The 14,710-nt window shown below is 39.9% G+C and overlaps 1 protein-coding gene across 1 annotated transcript in view; it reads right to left on the bottom strand.

The window, feature by feature from the left end:
* PRDM1 (PR/SET domain 1) overlaps nt 1-14,232 on the bottom strand; it is a 103,981-nt gene extending 89,749 nt beyond the window's left edge. The window contains exons 1-2 of the mRNA XM_057404691.1: nt 14,125-14,232; nt 13,344-13,382 (exon numbers count right to left, since the gene is read on the bottom strand). The gene's annotated coding sequence lies outside the window, so the exon portion shown is untranslated. The remainder of the gene's footprint in view (nt 1-13,343; nt 13,383-14,124) is intronic.
* Between the last annotated feature and the right edge of the window lie 478 nt (nt 14,233-14,710).

The following is a 14,710-nucleotide window of genomic DNA, read 5'->3' as shown; positions in this document are numbered from 1 at the left end:
GGCTTGCTAGGTACTTCAGCCACAAAGTATGATGTGTGTTATTAAGTTACCTAATTTTCTTGTGTACTTCTCAAGTTCTCTCTCCCAACAGCCTTAACGTACACAACTTCAACCCACCGGCCAGGTAAGCCTACTTATCACAGATGCTTCTTGATCTCTCTCTGCCTAAACACACACCACTCCCAATACCAGTTTTTTAAAGCTCCACTTAAATAGGAATCTCCTCCAGGTTCAGAACTGAGGACTGTTACTACCAGCCTCCTACTTTTTTCACTTGTTTTAATTCATGCCAGGACTTTACCATCACACTTACTTCAGGATCTTTGTGAAAGATTATATCAAGATAATATCCAAGGGCTTCCATTTCTGTTTTCATGCATTTCTTTTCCCTATTTTTCCTTCAGGAAAATCCAGGACACCCAGCAGCATGGTGCAACTTAAAAAATCTGTACTACTACTCAGTGTCTATTACACTTCCTCCTCTTACTTACTAGTTACCATCAGTTAGTGGGAGCAGAGACTCATTACAACATTGCATAATTCTTAAGAACATTCTTCATGAATCTTAGGGGGGAAAAAGTGTAACTTACATTCTATTAAAAGTCTATTGCTACGCATGTTAATGCTTTACAGGAGAACTGAAGGTGATTATTCTTATACCTACCAAAGTTATTTAAGTTGCTCTTCACTTTCTTTAGAAGTCTCCATACACACACAAAAACCAACAAAACCAAAACACCACCCACCAAACTTGGATATGTTTCAGTGTACGTTTCCATTTCATTCTTTGGGGGAAGAGAAAAAAGGGAAATTGGTTGCCTTTTTCCAATTCCTCAACTTCATAACTGGCAGTGAGTAACTGCTGGATGGTTATTTCCCTCCATCATCCATTGTGGTGAAGTTGACACAGTAATTCCTAGCATACAGTTGTTAGGAAAACCCCCACAGCATGTTAATTTTCATTATACAGTGCTAAAAGGATGTGCAGCTGCAGCTAAGGAGCTATCATGTAAAGCATTGAACACTTAATGTCCTGTTTTAGCTAAGCACTAAGTAAAAGCTTAACTTCAAGAGTATGAAAATTGGGACCCCTCATGGAAGTAAAGCAGAAGATGCCAAAGAGATTTGCCAGTACTGAAGAGTGCCCAAGCTAAATAAAAATCTCTCCTCCATTGTCAGCAGCATGACACAGATATAAAAAATATTTCCCTTTGCCATCTGGGGGCCTACAGAAATGCTGGAGAGGGATTTCCTTACGTGCAGTGACAGGACAAGGGGGAATGGCTTTAAACTGACAGAGGGAAGATTTAGATTAGATAATTAGGAAGAATATCTTCACTGTGAGGGTGCTGAGGCACTGGCACAGGCTGCCCAGAGAAGCTGTGGCTGCTCCATCCCTGCCAGTGTTCAAGGCTAGACTGGATGGGGCTTTGAGCAACCTGGTCTAGTGGAAGGTGTCCCTCCCCAAGGGCTGGAATTGGATGATCTTTAAGGTCTCTTCCAACCCAAACCATTCTATGAGTCTACGATTTGACTCTCAGTGACAAATGCACCTTCATTTTTAAACTCAGCTGAACAAATAACAGCAAACATTTAAACTGTACATTTCCCATTTTGAGGAGGGACGAAGTTACCAGAGTACAAACCTGCTGCACTTTGGAGTGAGGATTTCAGAGCTCACATCAACACTCCCTGATGCAAAGAAAATTGAGAAAAACAAAACCGATCTTCACGGATTTTCAGCATATAAAGTTGTTGCAAGAGGTGCCAGAAGAAGTCATTTCGAGCCAAACAGTTGGCTTGATGGCTCCGCTAATTACAGGCCAGGGATGCTCCCGCTGGGCTGAAGAAGGCCAAGGCTTGTCCCGCAGACGGATTAGCCACTGTTGCCCATTAAGACCACCGCTTGAGTGTAGACAGAGATGTGGAAGGAAACATAAGAAGGCAGCATGTGCATAACCAAACAGGCTACCTTGCTGAAAAGAAACCCCCTAAAGCCACATTCTGCTTCATTAGCACATGAAAATAAGGTAATTGAATACTTCAGTCTCCCATCCAGAGCCAAGATCCATCACTCATGGAAATGGAGTTTTGATAAGGTGGGGTGTTTAAATGAGGCAGAAAGAGTCTTTGAGTGTGTGTTACTTTGTTTATCTGAGAGAAATCCCACTTAAATACAAGTGAAAAGGACATAAAAATCACTTTATCCAAGGAATCACTGGAATATAACAAAGCCCCTCTGAGGATGAAACGTTAACAAACCCTTTTTAACATTACTCTGAAGACAGAAGGCATTATGCTTGTTGCTGCATTTATTTTTGTATCAAAATCCAACTTTCTCTCCAAGTTGTCTGGGGACTTTTTTCCTCCTCTCCTTGAACTCTATCTCACTAGTTATTTTTGCTGGCTTTAAACATCACATATACCAAGAGATACATGAAAACTTATGCAATTGGCAGGGCAAGATATTTTAATTAGACTTTTGTTGGGGTTTTTAAATTATGCATGTCATACATTCAGGTTTTGGGGTTTTGAATTTTTTCCACCAATTCTTCAGCTGATAACCAAAATAAGCAAATGGATTTAATAAAAGAATTAGTATTCCCAATTCCAAACTCAGACAGCTCCTACTTAAGTTCTTTAGCCTTGTTTTGAAGAGAGGGAGAAAGTAATATAAAAAAATCTGATATTTAAAAGTATTTTAAAGGCAAAATCATAAGCAGAAAGTAGTTTATTTACTTTAGCAACCTAAACAGCAACAAACTCATTTTCTCCCGCTGGCTGATCACCTTAAGTATGAAGTACAGTGAGTGGCATTTCCTCAAAAAAAAAAAAAAAAAATTTACGTAAATACTGCAAATAGACTCCTTGCCTCAGCCAAAAATGCCTGCTATGGTATTGCCAAGTCTTTTGCAGAAAGCAGGAATGAAGACAGGCATAGAGCCAGGCGGACTGCACCCTTGTTCCTTGGGTCTAAGTTTCCTAGTTTGAAAATTGCTATGCTATTATCTCCAAGCATAAAGAAAGATAATATGACAATACGGGCCAGTTCTCAATCACTGGCAAGCACAAGGATTTTTATAACATTTAAAACAAACAGGCCTCCCTTCCCCCCACCTCCACATCCCTGCCCCTTTAACAGTGATGCATAAAATGTCCCTAGCTTTTGTCTCATTCTCATGTGTACAGACATGTGATGAAACAATGAAAAGGCTTTCCTGGTTAGAAATACGTGTAATAGCCACAGTGCTAGGGAAAAGCTGCGTTTTTACAACACTTTCAAGGGAACTAAACTGCATTGATGCAAAGGCTGTGCTACTGTTCCCCTCATGCAGGCTGTTTGCTCCCACATCTTTGCTGCTGGGGGTGGAGCATGTCCGCTCCCATGAAAAGCCAGTTCAGGGAAATAAACCTGCAGAAAGCTACTTGATTTTCTGTGGCTTAGTCTGCAGGTTGAGAGCTGCCAGGTGGCTCATATGGTATCAGCTGTGAGCCAGCTTTAGAGGCAGGGAGAAGGCAAGAACTGGAAGGAGAGCGCTGAAGTGGTTGTGGACCTGCACCTTTTGGAACAATGCCACTTTGATCAAATGACCAAGGATGGACTAGAGGTAAACTCAAAGGGCCGGGGCACGGTCCAGTAGGTAAACATTTCACTACCCCTGCTGGTAGCCACTGTCACAGTGGGAAAATTAAACAGATTAGCATCTGAAGATAAACATCCTTCAGACCGAAGCTTCACATTTAAATGTAACTAGGTCCTACCATGTAGCTTTGAAACACACATAGCAGCACCAGCTCAAAATCAAGTCACTGTTTCATAGCTTGCTAACCCCTCAAAAACACAGAGGGCCGACACAGCAAGCATACAGTACCACTGGCTAACAAGCAACCATGGTGCTCCTTTCCAGAGAGGCGGTGGGCAAGCGAAGGAGAAGCTGGGCTGCAAGCTCCACTGCAAGGGATTACAACAGTCCAGCCTTGTGATCATAGCAGCACGTGCTGCTATTGCACCACAGCTGCCATAGACAGCAGCAGGGCTGGTAACCCTTTTTTGTGCTGATGGTTGAATAGACCTTCTAAGCAAAATTAGCAGGCCACGAATTAGCACCCCCTTTAGTGTCTGCCAACAGAAAGCAAAAATAAAATAAAACCATGTGGCCATGGGTTGTGTGAAATGGTGTCACAGGCCTTACTGCATATTTCCCCCACCCTTTGACTAGGGGAACACGCTGCGAAAACTGTTCAACTAAAGTAAATATTTGCAAATTATACCCAGCTTGTGCTTTTCTGTGGAATAAACCCGAATAAAACAAACCAGAAAGATAATCAAGAAAGACAATCTCAGAAACAGTATCTCAAATCAAACTGTCTGAACAACAATCTTTATCGCCTAGTAAGATACTGATTTCCCAAGCCTAAGTACAGTGAGCAAACAATGTGCCCCAGGAATTCATCCAGAGCAAACTGGAGCTGCGAGACCACAGGGAAAGGGAAAAATGTGTATTATCAAAGTGCTAATAACTTTACACAACACATTGAGAAAAGACTGCAAGAGGCCTTACACACATTGAGCACAGACTGCAAGCTAAGCTGCTGATGACCACAGTTATCCAACACCCCTGGCTTACTACCTCTTGCCAAATGTGCCCCAAAATCAGACACGCAAGTAGTTTCCCTTAAGCTTTATCCACGCTCAGATTTCCATGTAAAATTCTCACAGTGCTGCTGCTGGCTTTATTGAGCCAATGGAAAATTCTTCCTGAAATTCCCCGTTGCTGACAAAGCCCCAGCACTGAAGCAACATGATAAATTACATCATAAACTGCCAAGACGTCTATCATGACCAAAATGTTAACACTACAGAAGCAGAAAACCACTGGTGACAACAGTTTTGACTCTCATGTAAAATACCTCTGTTACACAGAAATCAAGTCAGATGTATCAAGGAAGCAAGCAAAAATTTGACATTAAGAGACTCTCTACCTTCATAAATAAGAAAGTATTTCTGAGTTAAGCAAATTCAGTTAAAGAAGAAATACTGCCACACATAATGGCATACATTATTGATACAAATATGTACCAGCACAATTCCATATAACCTATATAAAAAGCAAGCAAGGATAGTTCTACTTACTCAAAATCTAAAATTAGATTTATTTTTTTTTTAACTGTGCTTAACAATAGAGGAAGATTTAACAGGTGTCATTGTTTCTCCCAGGTGTAATCATCTTTTTCATTTGCCCAAGTAAGAAAAGAAAAACTATTTAATGAGCAGGCTGAAAGTGATGATTAATTAATCAAATTCCAGAGCCTGGGGGAGTCTCCTCCATTTGGGATACATTTCCTTTAGCTGTAAGCAAGCTGGAAGGCAAGAGACAGGCTCCTCCTCAGCTTTTTGTTTTAGCTGGCATGTAGTTGTAAAGGATGGAAGATGCTTAAGCCAGTCTGTGTTTGTGAAGGCTTGAAGATGTTTCTCAGCTTGTCAGCCTTTCTGGCATCAGTCATCCAGGAGTCACGCTCACTGCCTCAAAACACAATGGGCTTTTTTAAGTGCTTGTGACAACACCCCAACATCGTCCAGTGCAAGACTGGGCATCAGTTTTGATATTTAAGTGGCAGCACTTGCTGATACCATTTCTTCTTTTAACCACTGAGACCTAAATCTGCCACTTCTTGAACGGAATATCCATATGCATTAAGTGAGCCCCTGAAGATAAGCCACCTCATCAAAGCTGGTTCATGACTGACTTTCTAGTGAAAACTTGAAAACAAGGAGCAATAGGACAGGTCAGAGTTGGTAAGACATATGGCCCCTTTCCCTTTTCTTACCACACCACCACCTAGGGGACCTTTGATCTGAATGTCAGTGGTGAAAATACACAAACAGATACTCTCTTATTATATACTCACAGGTGTACATTCCTAAAACTGCTACATTCCATTACTTTCCGCTGCACTGGAAACAATACCTTCAGAAGTTGACCCCTTCTCTGATCCTACTGGTATCCAAGTACAATGCATCACAGGAAGTTCAGCATTCTAAACACCAGCAACGATCACACCAACAAATTCAAGCAGCGCATGTAAGGACAGTACCAAAGCGCTGGCTGAAGTTCGTCTGTATTACTTAAGACTGTGCACTGCTTCACAACTCGCAGAGAAAGGGTGCTTCTCATGCTCAGCAGGAACATTTCTGGGCAGGCAGCTGGAGTTTTGACGCTGCGAACACTGGATTTAAGGCTAGCTGACACAATTTTGCCAGTGTAGCAAGAAGTAGAAATCTTGTTGAAATAGGTACAGCCCCTGTGGACATTCGGATCACTCCCCATAACAGCATGCAACAAATAATTTGTTTGGGCTGGGGCTATTGAATGCAAATGCACATCCCATCCTCATAATGTTCCTACTTTTTAAAAATCAGTCTTCAGCTTTGGAAGTTTAACATAGGAGGCAATGCTTTTCTCCTTCTGCTAAAAATATGCCAGTATATTTCAGTAACTGGAAAGAAGGAATAAAGGAATTTTTCCATTTTTCTCTGATTGTTCTGCATGGTGTTTTATCAGCAGGCTGCTACTGCATCTCCTTTTGTTAGAAAATTAAAAGTTGAACTGCAAGCATAAAAGCCACCATGAACCATGCAATAACCTTCAGGCATTTTAAGAGCAGCAGAGGTTACAAGGGCAGCTTCTGACTCTAAACAGCACCTATTGTTTCTCTTTCTTCTTCAGTAACAAAAGCAGAGCTGAAAGCTATTTACCTGGTTTTACCTCTGTCAGATCTCATTTCCCCCTTTATTTTCAGCAGATGATCTTATCAAATAGTGACATTTCTAACAATTGCTTTGATCAGGCTTTTTTTTTCTATTTCATTAGTAAATTCTACAATATGTAACTCAGCATAAAGTCACCGCAGAAGAGCACTTAGGAGGCCTCAGGACTCTGTCAATGTGTATCTAAATTAAGGGCAACTATTTTTAAGCTTATAGGTTAATATGCTTTCATTTTCAAATTATGAGGTCCAACTTACAGTACAAGGCTCTGACCTTGCAAGCACTCCCACGCTAACAACTTTCTGTCTGCACCATCCCATGTGTTCCCCTCCCACTGTAATCAGATTCATATAACTGGATACTTCTCTTGTGCAAACACGACTGCAGAGCAAGGGTGGAAGGATAAAACTCACAATCTACCAAACTTCTGGGTGTACTGCTATTCAGTGTTGTGTGTCCAACATGCTACTCGCATTGTTTATAATACAGAAGCACAAAGAAAAGAAAAAAAGGTTTGTTTCAAAACAAAACTCTTACATGACTAGGCATCATATAGACTTTCTGTAACTGGCCAGGAGTGATCTGTAGTTAATACAGAATCATTAAGGTTGGTATACAAAATCCTCTGAGAACTAGCCTTAAAAAATACTCAGTACAAACAAAAGCAACCCACAACATATAATTTCTTCCACTGTTTTACACTACTTATAAACCTTCCGAAACAAAAAATGCTTTGGGGGTGGGTTTATCTTTAGGAACAAAGTTCACAAAAAAGCAGTAATTTCTAGCTTTATTGATCCCCACTTTAAAAAAATATTTTCTCTTTTTACTTGCTCTATATCACTTCCCAGCACCCACCTCTTGCCTTTGTACACTTCTGTTATTTCATCAGAGGTAAAAAATTACTTGAAAATATATAACAGAAATCATTCCCCAATTCATAAGCTGCTCTTATAATCTTAAGGAACTGAACAGAGAAATTACTTTCAGTGATAAATTAAATACTAGTAAAGTATATACAACCCTAAAAACACCATTAGGCATAGCAATCTACAATGTATGTTTATTGCATTTGGTTCTTCATCATTAGCTGGAATTTGTAAATACTGTACAGAAAACCATTTAAAAGAGTGAAATAACAGGACTTTATGAAGGCATCTTATAATTTTGTATTTTTAGGAAATCATTGGATAAAAATCTAGAAGTTCAATTTTCCTTACTGTAACATGCTTATTTGTGAAATCTGACCACTGTATGTCGCATTAGCAGAACCAGGCTCCCAAGTCAGTCCAGCTGCTATAAACTGTCATAACTCAACTGGAGCTGATGCCCCACTAGGACTAACTTAAGACCTGAAAAGCGTTTCTGACAATAGATTTAAAAAAAAAAAAAAAAAAAGAAGGCTGAAAACATGTCTCTTGGCACAAGCTGGAAGTATATTGAAGAGACACATCTTTTAAAATGGCTAACCCTTATAACCCTTAAAGCCTTACAATCAAGTTTAGAGTTTTGTTAAGAGTATTTTCACTTTCTGCAAAAACTGTATCACCAATAGAAAATTAAATCAAGGTAGGCTCTGAAATGCATTTTATTCTTTTGGCATCAACTCTTGCCCTTTTTGCAGCCTTGTTTCCATCCAAAGCTTTTTCTAACTACAAACAAAAAGGAAATTGACATCTGAGTGCCTGTAAGAACTAAAATTAGTGCATATATTATTTTTCTTCATATCTTTACTGAGTCACTTGAAATGTTGTAATTACATATATTTCCTGCTTTAATAAAATACTGGTGAAAGGCTTAGTTACTATGATCCTTTATAGCTCTGGAAGAACTGGCAAGCTGGGACGAGGAAGGTAACTTTCCAGTCAGTTCAAAGGAAATGGAGTGTTCTCATTTCCATTTGCAGAATTCACTCTTTAACAGTCTCTACAGACATCATTTCTATGTGACCTGCTGCAGGGCAGCATCTGGGCACAATATTTTCATCTTATTAGGTTTTTTTTTCCCCACTGAAGATATTATTAGTTTATAAAGATCGGGAAAAACTGGGCACAGGGTGACAAGACGTTTGAGCAAAAATGTATGCATAGGCAGTTAATCACATTTCTCCTCATAGCTGCTGTTTGTGTTAGGATTTATTTCTCTGTTGCTTCCAAATGTGAACACACACACACACTCTCACAAGTGTCCCATCTTTCCTCAGAACTATCAATTTTGGGCAATCACCTAAAAGACTTGATTACTTTTCTGCATTACTTAACAAAGCAAGTTTTGTTAAAAATATTTATACTGAAATTCCAAAAATGGCATCATGCTTCTATAGGAAAGAACAAGAATTAACTTGAATTTTTGAAAATTAGTGGCTCTCTACTCAAACAGTTTTCCCACGTCTAACAAGAGCTAGTTTACTAACACTGCCTTCAAAAATGTTTATTAGAGGCTTGGAAGATAAAGAAAAATAATTTATTTCTCCTGTTTACTACCCAAATATCACTTGAGTCTTCCCACCACACAAGATGTATACACTCAGTATTTTCAATTACTTTATCTGGATGATGCATTTCAGTAACTAAAACATTAAGACACTTGGCAGACACAATAAAATTATTCTGGGAAATTGATGTGGGGGGCAATGCTTCTAAACTTCTTCATAGGACACAAATTGCTATGGAGATGGTTTCCAATAACAGTATTTAGGAACCTTTAATCACAAATACAGTACGGCAAGGATATTATTTACAATACACCTACATCTGGGAAGCTAGACAAGACTGATGAGTTTCTGAATATAATGGCACTCCTTTTCAGGTGTGATTTTGAGGGCACCTACCTTCACAAGCTTGAAGAGATTAGAGCATATATAACTAAAAATGCATAAATCATCACACAAAAGAAAAGACACCAAAGGCTTAAAGGAGGAGGAAAGTAAGGAAAAGTTATTCCATCTTCCTTCCACACTTCTGGAATGTGGGCAGATCATAGTAAAAGTTTAAGTGGCAAGAAGATTAAAGGAAAATTGTTAAAGCCAAAAAGAACACTCACATCATCTGGTGTAAGTCAGCTGTGTCTCCACAGACTTCACTGGAGACACACTGATTTACACCAGTTGATGTTTTGGCCCAACGGCTTCACAGAAGATACTATCGGTTAAATGTGTGTTCTGTTCCGATTAAAAGCTTCTCTCGCCATCAGAGCACATCTTGTCCCAGCTGGAAGCCACTCTGGCATTTTTCTTTTTTGCTAGAAAGTCCCCTATAGGCAAATTCCAAAATAACGATTAAAAAAAAAAAAATCTACATAAATTGTCAACTACTGTTTGTTATTATTTATCATGTTTTGACACACACAGGCATGCCAGGCACTTTACAGAAAATACTTTGAAGACAATTCCCTGCCCTGTGGAGCTTAAAAGACAAGGGCTAGTCCATTCTGCTAACACAGGGCACTGCTTTACCAAAAATTATTCCAGTTACTACTGTGAGGAATGCCACCAGAGTAAGATTGTGCTTACTATGCATGCTAGCAATTTCAAGTCCTAAGTATTGAACACAGAAAAAAAAGGAATGTAAAAGAGATATTTTCAGATAGAAATGTTTCAGACACACTACATCTGGAAATCCTTCTGAACCTAAACACTTTTTCTGTGCATTTAATGTGCCTAGTTTTCACCAAAAACACCCCAAGCCTGAAGTCTTGTCTTTCCACTGTCTTCTACAAGCCTTATCTTTCTAAATGTCATTATACAAGTATATGATGCTTAACATGTGGTTTCTAATGTGATACATTGCTAATGAAGAGATCCGTAGCATTGTTTTTAATAAGAACGAGGAATCAAGAATGGTGGCAACAATTCTTGACGACTAACACCCATATGGTTTCAAGAACAGCCACCCAGCCCTGCACAGAACAGTACAACTGCAAACCCAGACAAGCCTTCAAAGCAGAAAGGAAAGTCAAACGTGAGGCCAACTGTGAAACTGAAAGGACTATCAGGTTTGAGGAGGACTACAGGGAAAAAGACCCTCATAAATTACAAGGGTTAATAAAGAAGATTGCTTTTAACTTCACATCCTGAGTATCGGAAAGTCATCATCATCATTTCAGAGCATCCAAAAAGGAGGAGTGACCTGTCAACTGCTAAAAAGTGTTTCTAGAAATACTGTGTCTTCACATCACTACCTTCTAAATTTTACCTGGAATCAAAAAGTACTTAATTTTAATGTACATAGCAGATACATATCAAGAAATGACCCAAATCTACAAAACTAATATATAGCGAATATATACATAAAGGCACACTCCCTTCTTAGCCCCATTCTTTCGGCTGTAGGAGTTTCGTGGTAAGTTTTCAGTAGGATCTCAGGTCGAGCCTTTCACTTTTACAAAAGCTGTCGCTTAAACAACTTTTGTTATTGCTATAACTGTTGACACATAAAGTAAAATAAATAAATCTGTCAGACATCTTCAGTTGTACAAAGGATTTAGGAAAATAATTGCTTATTTTTATCTATTATTACTTCTAAGACAATCTAATCAGTTTTCACTGGTACCAAAGGAGTTAATTTTGCAAAGCCACAAGAAAGCAAACCTGTGACATTAGGCCATCTGCATTCCTGGATTAATTTTCAAAAATACAACCTTTGCCATTAAGAAGAGCATTTCCAAACTTACCAGTTAAGCACACAGCACTATTTCAATCACAGCCACAAGACATAAAATACATTATTATTAATATTAGGTACTTTAGCAAGCTCTTAACAGCTGCTGAGACCACGAGCACTTCTAAGGCTTTTGGCAAGGTTTAGCAAGTTTGGAAATCAGGAAGATGAGATCTAGCATAGATATTTTTAGAATTGAATCACTTAAGAAATAAAAATCATTATCTAAGGAATCATACATGAAATCTGCAGTTAAACTGACAATTGCAATATTCTGACTGTTCCTCTGTAGTTTCAGATTGTGTTGTAATCTTTCAATTCTATGAGGGGAAAGTCAGTATGAGTACTAGAGGTACTCAAAACACTTTGAAACTCTTACTGTTTGACAGCTTACTGTTTGACAGTGTCACAGTTCTGAAACTGTTATTAGCTGCTTCTTAAAGGTTACCTATTTCAAATTGAAATTGATGGAACAATCATTTTCACTTCCATCCAAAATGCTTTACAGGAATTACAGACTGTTTTAATTTGTTAGACATATTATAGTGGCTTACCTACTTTATGTAAAATTATTTCCTATTTTGAAGTGTTTGCTAAGGATTTATTTGCAGGATGCAATGCCTCACATAAATTTATTAGCACAGAAAAAATTAAGAAAATAGCACTGCTAGTACCAGAATCCATGGGAACACTTTAGTGTTTGGAGTTATTTCAGACAATCTAATGGGCTCTTATTTGCCTGAAAGAAATCACATATTTACAGAAGAGGTATGTTCTGCAAATTCTCATAGCTCATCTGCAATTAGCATTTATTATTTATCAATCAGAGCAAAACAGAGTTCATCTGAATAGGAGAGCTAGGACTCAAGTTAATTTGTCATCCATGATTATCATTTGGAAGTTCACTGAGTTTATTAAAGGCAACTACTGGGTGATAAGGACAGTAGAGACACTATTAACAATGTCATTTAAATTGCTTGAGTTGGCATCATGCCCAAGTCCTTCAGATCAGTATATCAACACACTTGTTGCTGGCAGAGACTCATTTAAAGAGGGGGACAGGACAGACAGGGAAGAGGACCTCACTCAGAACTGAGGCTGAGTGTGCTGTACAGATTTCTACAGGAACTCATGAGAATAAGCAGTTATTACTCAGTCTTTGTATTTTTGATTCCTAGACAAGCGAATGACAAAATAATGACAGTCATGTGAAAGAGTCTGTTCTTCATAAGAAAAAAATAATGAGAAAGCATTTTTACAATTTTCCTTTGAAATTACTTGAATTTGCATTTACTGGAACAACGTATTTTGCTTGTAACTGCAACGCTGACAAACTAACAAAGACATCCCCCCAGTCACTTGCTCTGCCAAATTTTATGATCCCCTATCTCTCCTACCCTTGCCGCCTCCCTAAGATTTCCTGCTTTCACTTCATTAAATGGAAAGAGAAGGCTTCTGGGGTCTGCACACTGTTTATTTTCAGAAGTAGTAACAGTCATTCTATTTCATTGCAGACAAGAATCATGCCACAAAGTATCATAACACATTTGGGAAAGCAGCAATTAAGAAGGTATGGGGAATATGATTTTTTCCCTAATTCATACCAAAATAATGGTCAGAACAGGATTTTTTTCATTGAGCTCTTCATCTCCTGTTTTCCTAAGCTACATTCTAATTAAGGAAAGAAAAGGTATCCCTTTTTGGAAAGGAGAAATTCATCGGCTTAACAAGCATCTCCGTGTGTAAAAGAAGCTTATCTGTTTGCTACAAAATGTTGTACTTCCCAATATTCACACCATGGCCAGCAACAGATCGGCATTTCCCGAGCACTGTGGGCCTGAGCAGTAGGCAAATAGTCAAGTACACACAGTACGTGGCCCCGGAGGATGCAATTGTTGGGGAAAAGGCTGTCTTACCTTCCTCAAATTGTCCTCCGGCGTCTTCAAGTGAATGATCTGGAAGCACAAAACCAAAAAACCCTGAAGTAACAGCTCAACCCGAAGCCAGCACCGCCGATTTACCGCTCCCCCCCAGCTACACACCCTCCAGACCACTTTCCCACTGCTTGCACTACAAACAGCAACTTTCCCGTGACGTTTATTTTTTACTGGCGAGCCATAAAATCGCCTGCTTGTCCAATTAATGCAAGCATCATCGTTTTCATTTACCTTTCACCATCATCAGGGAAGGAAAGCAGAGAGGGGGAAACAGAAAAGCAAATGCATAAAAGAAGCTTCAGAAACACGAGTTTCAACTCATTTACGATCCCAGATAAAGGTTAATAGTTAAACTCCTTCCTCTCCCTCCCACCCTCACAATTATTGATGCCCTTCAAGAAATGAAATGTTTTTTGTTCTCGTTTACCAGAGGCTAGACAAGCTGTCAACATCTCCACTTTATTTACGGGTTGAGCAAGAGCAGTTCCTCAAACATCAACATTTTTTACGTTAATCCTGGAGAGACTCCACTTCTCTAAAACTACAAAATCTGCCAACTTCTGTAGTATTTATTTTTAACGAACGAGAGCCTGAGCTATCCTCCCTGCCCTCGCAGGAAAAGAACCGGGAAAGCGCGGCTCCACTCTCCCAGCTTTAAAGCCCTTTTACCTCCTTCCCGCACCACTCAGCCCCTGGACACTCTCCATCCCACCCACCTTCCTTCTCACCCCCCAAAATATCTCCCCTCCCGATCTCCCACCTGCTCCACGTCCAGTGGGATTTCAAGGGAGGAAACAAAATCTGCCAAGTGGTCCCTTTTGGGCGATTTCTTCAACCCGTCTGGAAGTTTAAACCTGAAAAACAAACACCTCCATTGAATGCAAACTAAGCTTTGGGGGTTGTCGAGTTAATTCCTCGGCAGACAGCTACTCTCAGTGTCTGGTTACACAAACATACCTACAGACAGGTTGGAGGGGACTCCTTTAGAAACCAAAGGGAGGGGAGAAAAAAAAAAAAAAGTCAAAATAGGTACAAAGGTTGTAGCGGAGGACTCGGGAGGGCTGGAGAGAAGGAAGATTCACGGCAAGAGACAGGTTTAATATCGGGAAGGGACGGGGAGAGTTAAAGAACGGGGCAACCCGTGAAGGGGCTCACTGCGGATGGAAGGGGTGTCCTTTCGGGCGGCAGCGATAACAGGTTTTTACACACAGCCTAGGTAAAACAAAGGACAGCACAAACCCGGCCGGCCGCGGCGCCGCGGGTGCGGAGCGGACTGCTCGGGGGGCAGGCGGCGGCTGGGCGGGGGGGGCCCGGCCCGGCATCGGGTGTCGCTGACACAGCCGCCC

The sequence above is a fragment of the Pezoporus wallicus genome, unplaced genomic scaffold, assembly GCF_028554395.1.
Source record: "Pezoporus wallicus isolate ANWC-B61680 ecotype Strahan unplaced genomic scaffold, APGP_CSIRO_Pwel_v1 contig_6923, whole genome shotgun sequence".
Lineage (NCBI taxonomy): Eukaryota > Metazoa > Chordata > Aves > Psittaciformes > Psittacidae > Pezoporus > Pezoporus wallicus.
This window is presented reverse-complemented; position numbering and strand designations above follow the sequence as displayed.